We start from the raw sequence: 18,935 nt of genomic DNA, 5'->3' as shown, positions 1-18,935 counted from the left end.
ATTTTGAGCGGCATGCTATCAAAACACCTCCTCCTCTCACCTTGGAACTATTCTGATCGTTGCGATCCTGCCTGTACACCGTGTAAGAGCTACCAAAAATTTGCTTCGATAGTGTGCTACTGTTCAACCAAGTTTCGGTGAACAAATACAGATCGTAAGTACTGTCAGAGCAAGCAAGACAGTACGCACTTACACAGCTATTTAGGCCGCCTGTGTTCTGGTAGTATATGTCTAAACTAGGGTTGTCTGGAATTGGTGTGCTTGGTGTGAAACTGACACCGGCTGATGGTACATTGGGGAGCGGGGGCATGATTGACGAATTAGCCGTGTTATAATTGCTGGAGATTGTGGTGATTGCACAAGAGTGTTTCTGTTGCGAATGGCTTTCAGACGAGGGGGTGGGGGAAGGGACGGATTCAGTCTGCGTTGCGCTGATTGCTTGGAGTTGTGCTCTAAAAAAGGAGCAATTGTCACACCGCTTGGCCAGAAATCTTGAGATGTGATTACTTCTTCGAAATCAGCAGGAACACTTAATTTGAACGATACAAAAGAAAGCGGCCAATCAAGATTCTGGCGCACGAGCTTATGGCACAAGATTGATTTTTTGTCACAGTTAATTCTAGCGTGTACATAGTTACAAATGTTATCTTCTGATTCATTAGGTAAAAATCTGGTGATGTAGAACCACTTCTCAGCTTTAGGTAATTGCTGTGCGGGGGGAGCTACCAAGAGAGAGGAATTCTGATTACTATTTTGGGCTATTGCGGGATTTTTAATAATGGTTCTTTGGGGGAGAGCAGTTTCGTTATATGTTAATTTTTGGGGACGCGCGGGTTGGATCATGAACTGTTTGGGGCCGGTATATGGTACATTTGAAATTACTGATATAGCTTGCCTGCCATTAGTTTGCGTTGATGTTGCAAGCGAGACATGAGCTGCATAGTTGTTGTTACATGTTGATGTTGATGTAGACGGAACAGTGAATCCGACTGACGACGAATATGCTGCAAGTGACATGTGGTGCATTCGATTTGACTCGTTGGTGTGGGTATCGGTGGGGCTGATGGTCATAGCAGTGGTAATTGGCGGCAGCGAAATATGTGTGTTGGCGGGGCGGTTGGCGATGGTAATTTGGGCTGGTAGCGGGTGCAATGGAGTGATGTCGGTATTGGCATCATTGGAGGCAGTTGGAGCGAACTGAATTGCATGATGCTCTGATAGTTCAAAATAACTTAGTACTAGGCTGTCTCAAAATGGCTTCTTAAATGAAAGGTTAGGGTATTAACACTTTCTTCTTCGGAGTGAATTTGCTAGAACGCTCCCTACTAATGGCGAATTCAAACTTTTTGGGAAATGGGCCGATTTCAGGTAAAATTTCAAATTCATGCCTGTTGAAGTGCTCTTGAACTGTCTTAGATTTTTTTCAATTTTTTTTTTTTTTCATTTTTCTGGATATCCAAATGGAGATGTTTGGAAGGTTATTTTGTACAAATTTTGGATTATAAGAGCGGCAGAGCCATTAAAACTTTGTAAAAAGTACAAGTTATGGTGTTTTCCATTAGTTTTTCTTCAAAAAAGGGTCCCCACAAAATTTTAAAAGTATAGGAAACATTTCAAATAGCTGAGCTGAATATAGGGGCGTAATTTTGCTCAAGAAAGTGTATGGCTGCGACTAACGGGTATTTTTTAACCATATGCTGCCCAACCCCTTCTTTTGACGGGGTTCAGCAGAATCGCTGTGACACGGACAATACACGGTTTTGTGTTGTTAACCCCACTAAAACCTCTTCAAAACATTCCCATCAGTTTGTCTTCACATCTCGCCCTGAGCAGAAGCAAAAAATCGTCCCGCGCAAGTGAAACAGTCAATTCTACCTAAAAAATCAATCGGTGCCTATCACACAAGCAGTCCATATAACAATAGCCTATACCTACTGTGCGATTTAGTGATGAGTGACGGTGCCCAGCAAAAAGCAACCCAGATACGGCCGAACTGTGTTGCTGTTGATTTTTCGAAATGCCCCGTAAGACCAGCCATTCGGGAAGTGGAACAGTTATTAAAAGTGCAGATGAAACTCAATCTGGCTGAAGTGAAAACCCTACAAATGCATCATATCAAACATTGCGTGCTGATTTCGTTCAACAACATTAACCAAACTGAGTCATTCGCCTCGCGAAACAACATGCAGCACACCGCCGAATGCGGCAATGTTAAATATAGCATTCCCGTATACATCGAGAACGGCGCTGTAGAAGTTCGTGTCCATGATTTGGCTACGCGTACCCCTGACGGCGCGATTAAAAAATGCTTGCAAAAATACGGAGAAGTAGACTCCGTTACACATGAGACTTGGAGGAATTTTTTCCCGGGCATCCCTAACGGTGTTCGTGTGGTGAGAATGCGTGTGACCAAGCCAATTCCCTCATACATAACCGTCACAGCGTTAGGAAGTGACGATGTTCTCATTCATCAAACATCACTAGTCACGTACCCAGGGCAAATTTCTACGTGCCAGTTCTGCACGAAGAAGCTGCACCTCGGAAAACCTTGCGTAGAAACTGTTAAGGAAAACTCAAATCCAACTGAAATCAGCACACAACCATCTTACGCTAAACCACTAACAGCTGCAAAACCAACATCTATGGATCAAGCACCAACAACCAGCAACAACAACAACGAAACGAATGCCGATAACGAACATACTAAAACGACCCTTAAGAGTAAATCACAAACTGGAACATCCGACTGCGAGCAGCAGGAAAGTAGTACGGATGAGGACATGGACGTGAACGATAACGCGAAAGACAAACGAAATGAACCTCAACTTGCAGTGGACAACACTGGCAATATTTCGCCCCCTAGAAAAAGGATCTCAACACGCAGCAGAAAGCTGCGCCTGAACGAGACCAAAAATTTAACTTTTTTTTTTATTTATTGTAAAAAAAACAAAAAATCGGCCTCGTCGAGCTACCGCATTTGGGCCTAAATAAATTAATTAATTATAAAAAAAGAACATTCCCACCTATCATACAAATACATTATCTGCTTGTTGAAATCATTATATAAAATGATATTTGAGATGAAAGTTGAAAATTTGAGGGGAATAAGAAAAAAAAACTATTTTGCGTGTGGTAGTATAATTCAATTGAAAAATTATCACACATCTTCAAGTTTTCAAAATAATAAAAGTTATATTACAGTAGAACTTTACCGTACATGCAGAATTTTATTTATGTGTCGATAGCATACTTTTCTCGTTTCTTCTGCTGTAAATTTTATGCATTGGACATATTCGGTCTATCCACTCATTCAATGCTTACTAGAAGTATATGCATGAAAATGCATAAAAACACTGAGGAAGAAAAGAGACGGAAATAGAAAGTATGCTAACTATGCATATTTTTGTTTCTCAGTGTACAATTGAAATTTGGTCATGTACTAGCTTGAAATTACACTTATGAGCTAAAGAACTTATCCCGCCAAAAGGCGGTGTTGGTCAGCTGGGCGAAATACAATTTGCGTCATCAAAGTACTTAAAAATTAAGGTGTTTATTTGGCTCCAGTTTTCTCGATTTTCGACGGATTTCAACTAAATCACTTGCAAATGATTGGGAAATTATTCAATATTTATTAACTATACTCGTTGGTCTGATCAGAAAACCGGTTCTGACTTTACAAAGAAATCCCGTGAGGTCTGTCAGAGAGCCATTTGAGCCATATTCAATATTCGTACAATTTCTAGCCCGAAGTGTACCTAAGCATAACATGAGTATAAATAAAAATGTAAATGAATGTCAACCTTCTGAACTAATTTGAAGACGTATTAGCTGGTTTTATGCAATATGTAGGGCCAAATACTATGTTTGGCAAAGGTATCTCTACGAATATGTGCACAGGTGTCCCTTCCCCTGATCATCACCTCAAAATTACTAGTATTCGAAAGGATATAGAAAATTGACCTCTGTACTGGTAGGGGGATAGACGCCAAATATTTCCAAAAACTAATTATTGTCTATTTTTGGTTCATATTAAGACATAATAAGAGCAATAGCAGCAATAAATAATTTTGGCCAGGATTCGACCCCAGTTACTCCTCTGTGCAGCGTCCAACTTTCAGCGAAATGGCCAGGTGATTTCGATAGCCGTCGTTCCGACATTCCCAACATCGTCGACAGGACCGATGGAAACAACCTCTGCCTGGTGCAGAATGAAAATGACATTTTTTACACGGAAAGTTAGAGTACTATATTTCGCTTCTCTCTGTCGAATTTCAGCCTTTGCTCTATGAACATGTCTACCACAACGGATCTCTAGTTCAACTTTGACTCGCTTCTCGGTTCTCGCCCACCGTATTTCCGCATGGTTTTGTGGACTAATACCTAACCGAATTGCCTTGTGTTCATTCTGCGTGTAGTTTTCGCAAACTCTCTAATTCTCTTAACCCTCTTAAGGCAGATGTCTTCCATCTAATTTCACTATAGAGGAGCCCCTTAGTGGGGGGATTAGAAGAGCTTGGAATCGGCGTCAGCGTAACGACTGCAGGCCTTCTAGGTCAGCTCGTAGTGCATATAAGAAATGTCTTAGATCTGCAGAGCGGGCTGGCTAACAACACCTATGCACTAATGTCTCAAGTCTGAACGATAGTAGCAGGTTAAATAAAAATCTCTCAAAACGGAAAACTTTCTAGAGGACCCCTTAAAAACCAGAGATTGAAACATGAACCATGTTATTTCGAGCTGGAACTTGAGCTTGTGCGACCACCCCTGGCTGCTACTCCGCTATCGATCTGGACTAGCTGAAGTTGCAAAGGGATTAAGTAGATAATGCTTGGGAGTAGTGAAACATCTTTCAATGCGCAACTCCTGGTAATCCCAAAGTGTTTATTGATCAACACCGGCGCCGGTCAGGCCCGAACGTAGATCGCGGAAGGAAAGGGAAGAAATGGTTAGTCCGATACTTACTTTTGCTAGAGGCCGTATATACTACTGCGCAATCCACAAGTATCACGGGAGGAGGCTATATTTGTTAGTAAGTATAGAAGTTGGATTCTACTTCTTCTTTACCGACGCCAAAGAGGTAACTCCACTATCTGGACTAGATATCGATCCATCAACTCATGGACCGGGGACCGACGGCTTTACTTCCCTTCCGAAGGAAGACGTGACCTCATCATTTTACGTCTCAGATCTCAACGACCTCGGCTGGAATAAAACCCATGCCAACTGGAATGAGTGGCGGTCACGCTTACTACTCAACCACCGGCGCCGTCATTGAAACGGTGACCAAGTTGTTTTGCAGAAAAATGAAAAGATCTGCTCTTTTATTCGTTATTTATCGATAATTTCATAAGTTTTTTCTGGACCCACTAAGACTGATTGCGGGAATTTTAGAATCCGGTTAAACGAGCCAACAATTGTTGATTAATATTTCTGACTGATCATTATCTTTCTATTGCAAAGTGACCATATCTGTCGCTTCAAACACCATATAAGTTGAACTTGGCGTCTGCCTCGATCCAATAGAATCACCTGGAAAATATACAGAAAATCGAATACTGCGGTCACAGACATCCATAGGTGTGTGTGTGTACACAAACTAGACAGGTTAATTTTTTTTTGTCCCTGCTGCCCAACCCGCCTTTTGGCGGGTTACATGTTTTGAGGTTTAACGGAAAAACCCGTAACTTTCGTAAACCGGCAATATGTTTCTCGATTTTCTTATCATAAAAACATACTCTTCAAATTTTTTTAAGCGAAGCAAAAATTTTGGCAGTAGAGAGTTAATTTTAATTTATATCTTCGGCTTAATTTAGTCTAGAAACTATCGGTGAGATGCATTTTGAGGGAAATTAGTTAATAATCTAGGAAAAAAATCAGTTATTTTTGGTTACAGTGTTGCCAAATATGCAATATTACCAGTTTAAAACAAAAACTGTATTTTTTCACAAAACTTATATTTTTATTTTGAACATTTTATGCAATTGTGTTTGTCAACGATTTTTAAACAGACAAAAATTCTAAAACTTTAATATAACTTGAGCCAATCCCAAGCTATTGCGATTTGAAGCAAAAAACTCACAATTTTTCATCACGTTTTTCGCTATAACTCAGTAACCAAACAGAATTTAAAAATTCTAAAAACTGATCATTCTAAAGCTGACTGGCTCGGGAGTCTACGGATTAAGTATTAACCCTTAAATGCGCAATGTTGTTTTAAAACAACATTGCGAAAACCATCTCAAAATTATCATAGTAACGTATTAAAACTGTTAGACAATTTTCAGAAAATTTGAAAAAAAATTGCTTTGCGCCTTTAAGAGTTAAAGAAATGATATCAATGGGAAAGTGGCCCTCAGTTTTTCAGGTAGAGGTGTATGTAATATACACTTGCTCGGAGGTCTGCAGGAAACGAAACTACAGAAATGTAAAAATCGCAATCTTCTTAGACAGCCAAGCAGCACTGTTGGCTATGGGGTCATCGAAATGCCACATTTTTGTAACAACTGGCAACTCGGAATAGAGTAATGATAATGTGGGTAGCAGGCCACCAAGGAATAGTTTGTAACGAAGCACAGTGGTACCTGTTCATATATGGTCGGTGTTAAGTCGTCGCTGTTGTGCTATCTTATGACAAACGCCATTTTGGGGTAAACTGAGTTAGATATGCCACATTATTTGTTTGAAAAATCTCTACAAAGTGGCGCTTTCAGAATTTTGAAATTTTACTTGGTTACTTAGATATAGCGAGAAACGTGATGAGAAATTGTGAGTTTTGTGCTTCAAATCACTGTATCTAGGGATTTGCTCAAGTTATATTGATGTTTTAGATGTTTTTATGTGTGAAAATGTCTGAGAAATACAATGGCATAAACATTTTCAAAAGAAAATTACACGAGCTGTCAGAAAAACACAGTTTTTGTTTTAAACTGGAAATGAAGCATATTTGGCAACATTGTAATCAAAAATAATAATTTTATCTAGATTCCCTGACTCATTTCCTTCAAAATGCATTTCACCGATTGCTTATAGACCATATGAACGCAAAGATATGAATAAAAGATAAAAATTGATCATTTTTTTCTAAGGAAAATTTTCCATGCACGATAATGACTCGTCATACAAATTTTGTCATCAATACACGCCTATGACAAGTGTGAGTGCGACTTTTGTTTACATTCGTAGTAGAAACCAATGTTGCTTCAGAATCTTCATCGCGACGAAGCACGGTGAATATGAATCACCTGCATTCGTCCAACATCGTTCTTCGCTGTTATATTCAACTTGCTGTTGATATTCATCCACGAATGAATCCGACTGCCAATCCGTGTTTACCCGAATGCCTTATCCATACGTTCTTGCCTTGCTACTCATCGAACGACCGAATGAACTGCACGAGGAAGCTATGCAGCGAATGACGAATAAACGAATCAGCAAACCATTCCTCACCATAGCGATGATCGCTTACAACTATTGGCGAAGATGACTTCAATTTTATCTTCGCAGAATGATGGCTCGCGAAGAAATATATTTTTATTCTGATGCGTTGTACTTTTCGGAACAAGCCAATGCGCTACTGGTTCTTCAGTACAAAACTATGGGTTAAATTAACAGCCGAATCAAGGCAATATTTGTTAAATATAGTACAATCTTAATAGAAGCCTTGTGTGTCAAGTATTCAAAGGAGATTGAACCCATGTTTGGTGATAAAACTCGGCATAAGCAAAACAAAATTCTTTTGGATGAAGTTTTGATTTTAATCTGCTCATGGTGTTATATCACAATAATTTAACCTATTGCGCATGTTTTGCTAGTATCACGACGAATTCGCTTAATCAGCACGGTTGTTTAAAAATAAATTAGCTGTAGAATGAACAGTGTGTTGTGGGTGTAATATGGACAATACAAATATTACTTCTTGTTCCCCCATCGGGAAAGACTTGGCATAAAAAACGTGCTGTAATTATTTTACTCCATATTGTCGAGATCCTTAGATACCAACAAAAAATATAAAATTGTTGAATTTCGATTTTTCAATGCATTCCCTTCTAGGGATTAGCTATAATGATTACATTGCATGTGCACATCTCACGAATTCAACCATGACTGCTAACTTTGTTAACTAGTGCTATAAAGTTAGATTGATGTTTAAGGTGAGATTTTTTGTGACGTGGTTAACATTAACAGTAGGTACCACAGTTTGATAAAAAAAAATACATCATTTAACGCAAATTTATTAATTAGGGGTCATACACTAATTACGTAAGGACATATGGGGGGAGTGGGTGTTTCAAAATATCTTACCAATTCTCACATGGGGGAGGGAAGGTTTGTCCTTTCTTAAGTAATATCATAAAACATGCATGAAAAATGAAATCGATAAGAAAAATATTCTTCTCATAAGAAAAGAAACTATTTCTTATTTGTGCCATGAACATTTTATATATCAATCAAAATGAGCACATACTGTACATCATGGTCATGGAAACGCAGACCTCAAATCGAAGTGTTTTGCAGCGACAAAATATGATTGTTAAATTAGTTATGGAATTTATTGTTGCCAACGTAAGGGGCGGCTTAATTGTCGATGGTTTTGGAGCAGTTACAGAAATTTCTTGACTCTTGGTGGTACATTGTTCTGATCGGGAACTGGAGTCACAATCTGCTTTACGAGTTAAGAAGTGTTGAGACCATTCGTGTTGTTAGACCAACATCCTTCTTTTCAAACTTTCGCTTCAAACCCGCAAGGTATATGAAAAATTTTCTGTCATGTGATTGTCAAAGAACTTGTTGGCTGTATAGTTCCAGAGTGTGAACTGTATTTTACTTCAAGAAAATTGGAAGATAGCTATGTCGGAACTATGCGTACGATAAGCGTTATAGTTGAAACTCCGAACAAATTCACACCAGAAGAGGTTATAAATTCTTTTGAGTTCTACATCACAAGAAAATAGATTCAAAGGAAGTGGAATATAGCGAAGCAAATTATGTGGAACAAATCGGAGTTTCTAAATATCTCTTAAAATTTATTCTGAAATTTCTACTGGGCGAGATTAGGATGCAAATGAAATTTCTACAGATGATTATACACACACTTAGAAAAAATCGTATAAATTTACGTCTCCTGATCCTGACATATACGAGCATCAAAAATGACTTAGTTTTACGTTTGATTTTAATTTTACATGACATTGAATTTCGTAAATCATGTAATTTTACTCCACATATGGCGTTTGTTCTGTATGACAGTAAGTGTAATTTTATGTCATTGCGCATGGAAAATATGTTTCATGTAAAATTAAATGGAACACGGTGATGTTTAATATTTAGTCATTTCGTGAATTACGGTTTGTTAAATTGTGTCATGTTTGCAATTACGTCAATGATAAAATTTATAATTTTTTGGTGTGTAGTTAAATTTTGTCCTGAGTTCTCTTTTAATAATTCAATAAGTATCGTGTTCGCTATCGAATAATTTAATGAATTAACAATATGATTTAAAATTACACAAAGTAAGATAAAATCTTATGTAGGGGGAGAGGGAGTTCACCAAAATCATACGAACTCTCATCTGGGGGGAGGGCGAGGTTGAATAGTTCTAAAAAAGCCTTACGTAATTAGTGTACGGCGGCCCCGAGCAGAATATTTTCTATGATGAAAGTATTTTTCATTTCAAACATTTATAATTACCTTAAGGGATCGAAACAAGCATAAAAATATTTAAAAAAAAATAAAAACCAAAGAGAATACGTTATAGCCAAATGTAGAATCTTACACTTAGTCAAGTCTCCCCATGTTCCCCTACTCTATCGTCAGAGCAATTAAATTTTCGTACATTTTCGAAATATGCTAGAAGTACCAAGTTCCAATCAATTTAACATTTAAATTTCGCCCACTTAAAATAAACAACTTGATCAAATTTAGTAACGCAAGCTTCAAGATAATCAACACATTTCTGATCAAAATAAGTCATTTAAAAAAAAGCATATCGCGGAACGCATTTTCACGCTAGACATTTTGAATTTATTTATGAAACTGTTATGAACACTTTTTCATTAAAAATATTTCTGTTTAATATTCCAGTAGCACTGATTATGGCAAGCAAAGCTTATTTCCGTTCAACTTCATAGTATGTCATGACTTGTAGAACACTTGAGCGATATTGGAAAATATTGATATTTTTAACGTCCATTTCTCATATTCTCCACAAAAGAAATTTTGAAGTTTTCGAAGAAAAATTTTGCCTTTAAAAATCTGGCCTAGAGGATTGATATGTCTTGACATATTGATTCCCTAGACTCTAGTTTGTTCCGTGAAAAAATTATGAACACTTTTTATATAGGATTTTGAATGAATATTGCAACATATAAAAAAATTGTTTTGGCATTTTCAGGCCATTTTTTTCTAAAAAGTCGTATATTCTTTATGGAAAAAACAAATTTCACTTTCAGGCACTTTATTCGAAGATGACAAAGTTCTTATAACTTTCAAATGAAAATAGTTTAGTGGTTGGTGTCCTTAAACATCTCATGCGCTCTAAAATATTTTTAATATGTCCAGAGATTACATTTATGTTAAATAATAATTACTAAATTTATCTAAAAACAGTTTTAAAGTGTCACAGCACTGTAGAATAAAAAAAAGTCGATTTTCAATTTATTAGTCAAAAATGGCTTTAGAATGTTAAAAATCATGTCCCAAAACATGGAAGACGCAAACAATACATAAATATTCAGATTTTCCATTCTACCGCAATGCCTCTTATGTATATCTCGTGTGTACTGAAAACTTTAACCGTGTTTTTCTCGAAGCCGCAAATGTAACTCGAACAAATGATTTTTGAACGCTTGGACAGTATATTCAAAATTGATTTCTCCAGCGACGTACGTAGGATTTTTTTTTATTGCTTAGCTTTTTTAATTAATTTTGTGTCCATTTTCATGACATATTTGGCGTGCTCTACTGTGGTGTAGCCCCTTAATAGAATATATCCAAATTTTATTTCTTGATGTCATGTCAAGTAAGATATACATATTCAGCATTTTTTTCTGTAATGCTTTGTTGTACAACTTTATTGAAAACATGCTAAATTTTGCTGAAATTAAAACCATATTAGCTGCTATTTAAGCTAAAGAATAGTCTTTCATGGTACAAAAACTTATGTTTACAAGCAACAATTGAAGTTTTATAACACGCTACAAGTGCAATTTAAATGTTATGAGTGGCTATAAAAGTACGATAAAACCTCAATTGATACTAGGGTATAAGACTAACCAGTTCAGTTTTGGCAAAAAGTTTAATATTTGCTAAGTTTGGTTGAAATCGGAATGCATCGATTTGTCAAAAACTTGTGGCTTGATTATACTTCTATAGATATAGAAATTATATTATATAAGAGTATTTCGTCTTACGGTTGCTATTTGTGCCAAATGGTCCTAAGAAAATCATTAAACGTAGATTCAAGGAAACTATCACCCAGTGTTGATTTCATCATTAGAAAAAAAGTTATTTGAAGTACCAATAGTCTACTATGTAGATTTATAATTGTGTTGATTCGGTTTTCGCCCGCGAGACATCCGCAGATTTACATATGTAATTGATTTGTTTTGCTTTGCTTACGCAGCTTCCCGTTTCAAATCTGATAAAAAAAACATCAACAAATAATCATTATGTAATACTAATTGTTGTTTATAGCAAAAGTCATCCTATTCCGAACATAGCAAGCATTTCTGCACCACTTCAGTCATGAAGCTCTGACCCTTCCATCAATGAACAGGATGCAGGAGGAATGAAGAACGAAGAATCCTTAGCGAAGAATGGCTAGTGGCGATTATCACCTAAGCCATTCGTGTGCCGATCCGAACGATGCGTGAAGATGAACATTGCACGAATGGCTAAATTCAACAAACAACGATGCGAACAAGCAGCGAACAGTAGTCATCAGATTCGGATTTTTTGTTTGTTTGTATTATTCATTTTCGATGATTCTGTGCTTTCGTGTGACGAACGGCGCAGCGTTATTCGAGGCATGGGTGAATGACACGACGAATATCGCATCGATGATGAACGAATGAACTAGTTCGGCGAAGAATATTTGCAACATTGGTAGAAACTCGCAACATAGTCAACCGATCTTCGTAATATTTGAGAGATTAATGCAGAGTAGATAGAAACATCAATTGTCTTCTTTGGATTGTATATACCATTTATAAGTTTCAAGATATTCAATCTCAAACTTTAAAAATCGTTTTTCTCGAAATGTGTTAAATGGCGCTTGTCATAAGATAGCACAACAGCGACGAAGTCAGACCGGACTAAGCGACAAAATATTGATTTCGAGAAAAACGAGATTAAAGTTTGAATCGCAGCATCCTTTACATTATGATTGGAAATTAATTTTAGCCATAATTCTTATATTGTGACATATTTCAACTCTGGCAAAAGTCGAATGAAGCTGACGATATTCTTTATCCAGTGCCATCATTATCTCGTTTTTTGATGTTTTGCGACTTGGTCCGGTCTGACTTAACACCGACCATATAGTTGTGACAAAATTATAAAAATTGGTTTATGTGAGTAAAAATCGGGTTTTTAACTAAATTTGGGTCGCTGAATCCATTTCTGCTCTCAGTTTTGAAATTCCATAATTCTTTTTTTTTAACTATTTTTATATAAACCCATTTGAAGGCGTTAGACTTTAAAAGGTTAATATACACGTTAATAACAGTAGTCAATCACATCGGATAGCAGAAATAATCGACAAAACTAATAAAAATCACTAATTTTTCAGTAATATTATGTTCTTTAGGCGACCAATTAGTAAGAAGATTTATGAGCTACAGCGCGTATCCATATGGGTATTTTCGAAAACATAGACATAAAAACTTCGGCGCAAAAATGCGCAAGATGAAACCTTTACATCTTGAAACTACACTAAATTTTGAGTCAGATTGATGATAAGTAACCCATGGGAGACCATCTCAAAAATTGGAAGACATATAAGGATAAATTACTGATGTGACTTAGAATTTCTAAATTGCTTTGCCTTGATACAGAACAATCGTGAACCATTGTTGCACAAAAAGCTCACATTTATAGTTTAGAATCTTCATTCTTCTTTCCAAAAAACTCATAATAATTCTAATCGGCCATGTAGTTCTTGAGATATCGACATTTGAAGTACGAAGGTACGAACAATTCTAATGAATTGAATTGAACAGAAATCCTCGACATCACCTGCTTCAACGACATGTGAAAAATTCAGTTTCCATCCGATTATGGTAAAATTTTGAGATACTTTTATTTAAACTAGAAGAAAAAATAATATAAATATTTCTAAATGAATCACAAGACATTCATTTTGGGATTTTGTCACTCGTCGATTTCTAGGCATATGTACCTGTGCATTAAACTAAAACTTTTAGCTTGGACAAGAGAGCGACTATTTGTAACCCGTCAGGGTAACAATTTAGCACTGGGTGGAAATATACCTATTTTTGACTATACACTCAGTAGAATGTATTTGTTTACGTAAATTATGCTCGCCGCTGTTCTGTACCACGATTAGTTTGTAAATTTTTATATAGTTTCGCGTTTGTTGACGGTTTTGTAATATAGGGATTAGATAGGCCACCGCTCTCCTTTTGCTGAAAATGTGTGCTGATAATGCTGCGCATCAGCGATAACAGTGCGGTGCGTCGAGTGCGGAAGGCGGCCAAGCAGTTAGTGACGAACCATGGTTTTTGTCAAACGCCCGAATCATCAAATCCTTTTCCAATCCAATGAAGTAAAGTGCGCGCGTGTGACGATCAGTCAAATCCGCCGAAGAGTGCCGGCCCGTGGTTCGGGCACACGTAAAAGCGGTGTCGATTCGCCATTGAAAGGTAAGCTAAACGTTAAGGAGTGTTTTCGCTACCCCGGCTAAACATTAAGGAATCATATCACCGACCGTTCTCGCTGTAAACAATAAGCCAAACGTGCCAAACTCTCCTCTACAGCTAATCGTCAAGGAGAACGAAGCAGGGCGGATAAACGTTTCCCTGGGAAGTACACTGCGGTAACTTCCGGGATCGTTTACGGCGAGTAGACGATCCGGCGATTCGAAAATAGTATAGCTCACTTATGACATGAATTATACTATCATACTTCTAAATAGTCGCAATCTTGAGATTCAGAAATCATGAATATGCATGCTCACTAGCGCTACCTAGTGGAAGAATTCCAAACTATTCAGTGTTTCGCTCTTTTGCAACTATATCGAAGATACCGTCCTGCTAACAAATCAGGAATTTGAGATACAGTAGGCCAAAAATAATATGGCCACTAGCACCACGTAGTAGCAGAATATCAAACTATTTCGCATACCACCTCGTAGGCTTTGATCACAAGAACAACATTGCCGAAGACACATATCTGCTGAAAAATCAGACACTTTAGATATAGTAGATCGAAAAAAAATAATGCTCACTAGCGCCGCCTGGCGGTAGAATTCCATCATGTTAATTCGCCCATCCGAAAGGCCATTATTTACTGCCCAAGTTTACAGAAGAAAGTAGTGCTCCAAATGATACGGGTCACGAAGTATTCTAAAGACTATCTGTGTTGTACAAAGTACAACATGCGAGTGTTCGTGTTGTTAAATTTGGCGCGTGTGCCGGAGGGTTAATAAATCGAAAAAAAAAATTACACATTTTAAAAAAGATTGGGGAAAAACCTCGGGTAAAACCCAAAAATGAAAAGCGATCATGGGCAGTATATCATTGAACAAAGCTGGCCGTTGCAGGATATCACAGAAAATATAATGACCTGTAACACAGTAAACTTCATTTATCTGAATAATTGCTAGATTTGCAATTATATTAGCAAATTTTAGTTGAAACAGCAAAGACAAAAATCAAAAACCGACCACTTAGCAGTAGGATGAAACATTTCTTATACATATCACTGTTGCATCATTAATTAGTTTGCAGAACACATTCTAAACAGGCACCCAACTAGAGATGGGATGAACACAGTTTCGATTCCTTTTGTAAGAAATGTAATACTGCAACATTGTGTTTTCCTGACTGCGAACTGATTTCTGTGTACGAATAAGTGTTCAATTATGACATATGCACGAGGCGAAAATATCATATCTGATCAAAACTAGTTTTGATACGTACTTACAGGAACAACACTCAACAATGAATTCGGTTTTTTATGTATTGCACAGTGCTATTCACGATGTTAAATAAGAATACAGGACAAACATGAATCGGCGATTTGTATTTATATTCAGTCACGAATATAATTTTATCGCCCACTACACGTGATCGATTAGAAAGTAAAGGTGAAATATAGAAAGAGCAAGAGAGAGAGAGAGGCAACGAGAGAAAAAGATTGAAAGTTGCACAACTCAAATAATGCAAATTCTCATTCATCTTTTCTAGAGCAAAACGGTCGTGCTTGTAGTTCAAGCTCTACTTTGGGCAATTACTTCCTAAAGTGCTAGTAGCTCACCTTTGAAAAGACAGTGCACAAGGACCTCTCCACTTTCTGTTCACGTGACAGTTCACGTCGTGGATGATGGATGTATGACCAGACGTTTGTATAATTGAAGAATTTTCCCAATTCGGGCACAACTTAGTGAATGACTCGTTTACTCTGATAATGCTTGCTTTGAAATCTTAGAACATTGACTTGTAGACTTTGAAACACATCACAGATATTTTACATTTACAACTGTACGCCTTAATCTAGCACTGAACATGTGGATAGCAAACATATTTGTTACTTTTTCAACAACACTTGCCAACCTTTTGTTCACTATAATACGTTAAGGACTGTTTTATTTTGATATGGTAACTATTACGTATAAGTTTGTAATTTTTCTTGAAACTAGACCCCGCTTTGTATGGTGAAGAAAAGTAGTGGTGAAGATGTGGGCGATCTCTGTGGTGGGATTGTGATGAGTCGCGTGTAGTGGCACCCAACTGTTCAGTGAGAGCAGCTGTCACCCCAACGTAAGGATGTCTTCTGAGACGGAGAGTTCCTTGTTCTAAAACGTAGCCCGCACATGTGCGCCTTCACCGCGATGCAGCCTCAAATTGCTGTGGCCAGATTAAAAGCATGAAGCGATCCAATGATCCTCCTAGTAACATAGAGGTTCGCTCTCTCAAAAGCTCCCGTGACTGCCAAGAGGTTTAGATATACCCATACACAACCACTACTGATGCTCCTCCTGCTGGTTCTTCGCGACTATCGGCATTCAATTTAGATACGTTTCACTGAAGCACCCTCATGAATGAAAATTCGGTGGTACATTCAAACCAACACAATCAATCTCGCACTATTTTGCTTCGTCCGTTTTCGAGGGACTCAATTCCGCGACTCTCCGAAATATCACTCAGTGGATAGACCGCCCCGAAGACTACGTAGCACGAAATCAGGTTATATAACCACTTCCCTTCAATAGGGATAGAAATAGAACGTTTATGATTCTTCAAATCAGCCACTTTCTTCAGGGTTGAGAAACTGAACTGACTATCCGCGTCCGCCTTGAACGACCTCGTTGCGACCTCGATGCAATTCACCCCCTTCTATAGCTCACACAGCGAAAAGCTCTCTCCCTGCCTTCGTCGTTGTCCTTGCTCCTCCTTTAGTAAAGCGGCTGAAAATTTTTCCACACTCGAACTCAGTAAAACTGTAATGGCTGACAAGTACCAGAAGTAAAATCGCGTTGTTGCATCGTTTTCATCTTTATAATCGAAATTTGATTCCCCACAAATGAATGGTATCAATCGCGACTTTCATTGGAACGGAAACTATTCACAACTGAACTCCCTCAACTCTGACGTTCTGCCTGAACTTTTGGGGTAGAAAAACCCCCAGAGCTCTGCTAGAACACTAAAATAACGACTGACTTTTCCAGTGGTGAAAATTAGACTGTGACCAGCTAAGAGGAGCATTGCGAGAGATTACACCAGGTATTGATCGGAAAAGCTTTTACCGAATTCAATATACACTCACGCACACACATATACATGCAACGTGAAACACTCAGAAAGCTAGAATCAGGATAGAATGACGTGACGTCAGGAAAGCGGTCGTGAAAAATCACTCAAATAGAGCGACGAAAGACGTAAACACAGCCGAATGAATTTTCCACCATCCAACAAATGGGAAGCAGGAGCGGGGGGTGTATATGCGGGATGTTTTTAAAACGTTTGTTGGGGTAGTGGGTGGAACGTGAGCAAAACGCGCGAGTGGGCAGATTCAATGAAACGTTCTGATAATCCCGGTAACTTTGGTGTTATTCTGTAGCTTTTTTATAGATGTGTGGGCGCTTAACCAATCTCGACTTTCTATGATGATGGAAATGCATTAATCGCCCTTTGGGGACAGTAGGTGAAAACGACATCTTTAGGTTAAATTTCAAATTTTACTCGTTCATTAATTCATTCGTCGCAAATTGCAAGCATGCTGTGATTCGAGATCATATTAGGGGAACTGGGAGCAAGTCCGACACCTTAAGCGCAATCATTTTTCTAAAATTCCACAAACCTCCTAAAATTGTATATTTTGTGCAAAATCGTTGTTAGATAGAAAGGAAGAGCATTAACACTGATTAGGACAAACAAAATATAATTCTTTTAGCATAGAAAATGCCTTACCTCCATATATTGTGCTGGGACTTGACGTACAACTAAAATTTTACATTCTATCCCCGTCACGAAAATGTGGCATAATTTTAAACCACTGTAGCGTGGTTAATTGTTGATGGGTTTGCGTCATTTAAACCAATCGATTCAGAAAAGTTCAACTCAAAAACTTATTGCAACTTTAAATTGGTGTTTCAACTGCACACTATTGAAAAATCTGTATTATTATAAAAACATTGCGAAAATGTAAGAAAATCCGACAAAAATGTTGCATACGTTTTGTTAATACTTGATAGATTTTCATGATGCAAACACCAATCGATTCAGAAAATTGCCAGTAAAAATTGTTATCAAATTTATTTGTTCATTTTATTAGCACAATATTGAAAAATCCGTAAATCTGCAAAAAAAATAAGGTAAACATATACAATTTTCACAAATTTACGCAAGACTTTCCCAAACACATACCTCATCTCGACACTCATAAGCATCCTACACATTTCATCGTTTGATATAGAAGGAATTTTTCTGACCGAATTCCTTCATTGGCATGCTTCCTCTGCTTGCAGAACCAATTAGATTAGCGCTACTGCTGCTAGTAGGATAGCTATTCAGACTAATTCAGACGACGGACTCTCAAATTTTCTCTGGCTTATGAGGTACTAATTCATGTAATACTAAACGGTCCCTCGAAATGTCAAACAGGAAACGCGTTGATAATCGAGGATGCTTTGCCTTTTCTGGTCTTGTTTTTGTTCCTGACAGGTTATCGGTTGTTTATGGAGTATTGAAGAAAGTCTTCTCGTTGATTGCCCAACAAACAATTTAGCTGGATAGTGACTTGAACAGCTCTTGTTCAGCTTATTCTTTTATATCAATGGCTTGTTCAGCTTTCGTTGTTTGTTGGGTGTTCAGCTGGGTTTTCTGGAAGCTAACAGCGACCACCGTTTCCCGCACCATTACGGGCCAACTCAACAAGTATTCTTGTTAAGGTTGATAAATTTTGGACCATTTTTTTGTAAAATATTTTAAAACAAATTTTGCAAAAGTCTAATAGTTTTCAAGCAATGACGTATCCATTAACTTTGCGACATCAAATCAAAACGTATGGAAGAGAAAGTAATACAATGGTCGAGACATTGAAAGTCACAAGCAGAGATGCAAACGGTACCGGTAAACTACATATTTTCCGTTACATTTACATTTGCACAAGCCGTACAGCCCGCTACAGCAACGCATCACTACTGCTCCTGCCAGAACGGTAGCCGAACCGAGTACACTTCTCTGTACAACAGTGAA

General features: G+C 37.7%; 1 protein-coding gene across 1 annotated transcript in view; it reads right to left on the bottom strand.

The window, feature by feature from the left end:
- The window catches only part of LOC131677765 (high-affinity choline transporter 1), a 95,109-nt gene extending 78,174 nt beyond the window's left edge, over nucleotides 1-16,935 (bottom strand). Inside the window, exon 1 of the mRNA XM_058957791.1 lies at nucleotides 15,496-16,935. The gene's annotated coding sequence lies outside the window, so the exon portion shown is untranslated. The remainder of the gene's footprint in view (nucleotides 1-15,495) is intronic.
- Nucleotides 16,936-18,935: the final 2,000 nt, after the last annotated feature.

The sequence above is a fragment of the Topomyia yanbarensis genome, chromosome 1 (genome assembly GCF_030247195.1).
Source record: "Topomyia yanbarensis strain Yona2022 chromosome 1, ASM3024719v1, whole genome shotgun sequence".
In the NCBI taxonomy this organism is placed as follows: Eukaryota; Metazoa; Arthropoda; class Insecta; order Diptera; family Culicidae; genus Topomyia; species Topomyia yanbarensis.
This window is presented reverse-complemented; position numbering and strand designations above follow the sequence as displayed.